We start from the raw sequence: 3,662 nt of genomic DNA, 5'->3' as shown, positions 1-3,662 counted from the left end.
TCAAGGGGTATAATGAAATACTGCCCCTTGTAGTATCTAATGTATAATGTGAGACTTTGGTGTGTTATTCAAGTGTTACAGGACACAAACGTGATGCTTGATGACATACTGTGGTTTAGGAACATGCCTTTCTCTTCAAAGGCAAGAAGATGTGCATATTGAACTTTCATTTAATCTTTTACTTAAGATCCATAAAAAAGTAAAGTATTATATATGTTGAATAATGTGGCTTTAAGAGTCAGGTCATATCTGGAGTTAGTGATGAGGCTGCTCAGTCTACTTCCACAGGATGCTAAGACAGATTTTTCAGAATGGATCTTTGAAGAAAAGACATTTCTCAGCATCCGACTATTATGTTTCTGATGAGAAAATGGAGGCCACAAAGAGATGAAGTAATATGAACAAGATTTATTCATATAATATGTGTTGGAGCTTCGATTTCAAACACAGATAGTCTGGCTCTAATGCTTATTGTTTGACCACTAGTCTCTACACAATGGGAGTGTTCAAAGCTAATATCTATGATTCCAAATTAGATAAAGGTTTAACTTTCTGCCCAATCATCCAAGTTGCAAGCATCTAATCTACTCCCTATTCTTTCTCATGTGCACTAGTTTTACTGGTTCTATTATTAAAAGACAAACAAAACAAAAATCCACCCTCAACAGCACCATTATATATATACTAGAGGCCCAGTGCATGAAAATTCATGCACTCAGGATGGGGGGGTGTCCCTCAGCCTGGCCTGTGCCCTCTTGCAGTCCAGGACCCCTCAGGGGATGTCTACCTGCTGCCTTAGGACCACTCCCTGGGGGATGGGGCTTAAGCTGGCAGTCAGACATCCCTCTGGCAGCCCAGGAGCCCCCGGGGGAGCAGGCCTAAGCCGCAGTTGGACATCCCTAGCACTGCTGAGGAGGTGGGAGAGGCTCCTGCCACCGCTGCCACTGAGCTTGCAGCCGTCAGCCCAACTTGTGGCTGAGCAGAGCTCTCCCTGTGGGAGCGCACTGACCACCAGGGGGAAGCTCCTGTGTTGAGCGTCTGCCCCCTGGTGGTCAGTGCGCATCATCACGACTGGTCATTCCGCTGTTAGGGTCAATTTGCATATTACACTTTTATTATATAGGATTTTTTAATTCCTGTTTTTTTGCCTTTTTTGAAAGCTTTAAAACACTTTTATTTAGAATCATAGAAAAAATATATGTCTGCTCCTGACACTCTTGATTTCATTTCAGTCTTCATAATGCTACCAGGGAATTTATCTAAAACATAAACCTTTTGGTGTTGCTTCTCACTACCTGAAATCTTGTTTCTGTTTTCAGTCAGTACCTGGGCTACCAGGAAACTGAAAAACATGCAGAATAAATTTGTTGGTACTGTGACTAAAAATTTGTTAAGGTAGTTCAGAAGCTGATGTTAAGTACTAATAAAAAGTAAACACAGAAATCAACAACAAATAAATAACCTATTATAGCACTCTTTCAAGCAGACTTTCAAAGATGCTAGTATTTCTGTTTGAACATTTCATCTCTTTGCTTCAATAACTCTTATTTGTATATCAGTTCTTAGTTTTAGTAAGATTTTTTCTGGGAATTCTTGATACACTAGTCTAGATTAAGTTTTGCACAAAATATTGTATATTATTATGCATTTTAATTACCTTTATTTTTTAAATATATTTTATTAATTTCAGAGAGGAAAGGAAAGGGAGAGATAGAAACATCACTGATGAGAGAGAATCATTGATTGGCTGCCTCCTGCACATTCCCCACTGGGGATTGAACCTGCAACCTGCATGTGCCCTGACCAGGATTTAAACCATGATCTCCTAGTTCATAGGCTGATGCTCAACCACTGAGCCACACTGGTCAGGCTAATTGTCTTTATTATTATTATTTATTGATAGATTGCTTTTTTTTTAGAAAGAGAGAGGAAAATAGAGAGAAGAAGAGAGAGAAACATTGATTTGTTGCACAACTTACTTATGCATTCATTAGTGATTCCTGTATGTGCCCTGATCGAGAATCAAACCCACAACTGTAGTGTATTGGAATGATGCTCAAACCAACTGAGTTAACAACCCAGGACCTAATTGTCATTTTTAGACTCAATATTCCTCACTAGATTCTATATAAAAATGATCCATTGTACTGAAGTGACCTTGCTTCATTTTTACTTCTTAGTCTTGCATATAATCAGTTTTCACTGTGATGGATCTTAGGGGAGTAGAGTAGAAGGCATGAGTTGAAATATAGCTGTCACATTTGCATACGCTAGTATTTATTAGAGTCAGTTACCTTGTTTGGTGGGAAGTTAATCCTTTTGGGGGTCACCAGAAATGTACACAGTGCACCACTGGGTGGTTTTTAGTAGATAGTATTAATAATGTCTTCTGAAATCTCAATTTCTTTCATTTTTCAGGATCCACTGCTATTAATAATAAGCTAATTAATAACAGCATCCCCAACTATCACACACAAATAAAAATTCTGAATAGCAATAACTTCAAAATGCACTGTCCTGTTAAGAAAATATAGAAATAGCAAAATAAAATTGAAGAAGCATAAAATTAGTATGGAAAGCCAGGTCTTATTCATTGAAAACTTGACAGGATTTAATTATTCATTGGAATATTATTAGATACTAAAAAGGAAACGGCTTATGTTTGTCACACAAAGTAAAAGACAAATGAAAACACATAAAAAAAGTGAGTAATTAAATCAGACAGCCAAATATAAAGCTAATTTAGAAGAGAAAAATGATAGACTTGGGAGTGGGAAAGGGAGATGCAAATTAACCTGTCATTTTTGGCTTTAACAATTTGGAGGGAAAATATTATCCATTATATTTGATAACTACATCCCTGACATTATTGGAGATGGGGTGAAAATGGATATTATCTAGGAATCCATAAGAGTATTTATTTTAAAATCTTTGAGTTTGTGTGGCATCATTTAACACTTAGGTATCGTTGAATGCAGCAGAGCTTCAGTCCAGGTCCTCTGAGATTTCCGTGGCTTCATTTCAAACCTCATGCCAATATCTAACACCGTAAATTAAAAAGAAAATTGTGAAGGGACACTCCAAAAGACAATCATAAAAAACAACAAATCAAAAATCACACCTCTCTCTAAAGTATCAGATAATGAATATTACAATATATGCTATAAAATGGGTATTTTAAAAGTTTCTAGGGAAAAAAGAGGTATATCAAATATTATATAAGATCATTAAAAAATGGAACCAAAGAGAACTTCAAATATAAAAAAATAATAATAAAGATGGGGGGAAAAAACCTAATACATGAGTTAAATAAATGACAAAGGAACTGGTAAACTGGAAGATATATATATATAAGCTAATTATCTGAAATATATTCCAGGAAGACAAAGACACAGAAATTTAAAGGGCAGGAAATCATTGAAAAATGAAATGAGAATGTCTAAATACATCTAACATGAGAGGCAATGTTAATCATAGAAATGTTTAAGAAAAACATCCTTAGATTCAGAATCACAATTTATCTCAAGCAAAAAATATATAGGTATAAGAAATTATAGCCCTGACCGGTTTGGCTCAGTGGATAGAGCGTCGGCCTGCGGACTCAAGGGTCCCAGGTTCAATTCCGGTCAAGGGCATGTACCTTGGATGCGGGCACATCCCCA

This window comes from Myotis brandtii, unplaced genomic scaffold (assembly GCF_000412655.1).
Source record: "Myotis brandtii unplaced genomic scaffold, ASM41265v1 scaffold279, whole genome shotgun sequence".
NCBI lineage: Eukaryota > Metazoa > Chordata > Mammalia > Chiroptera > Vespertilionidae > Myotis > Myotis brandtii.
This window is presented reverse-complemented; position numbering follows the sequence as displayed.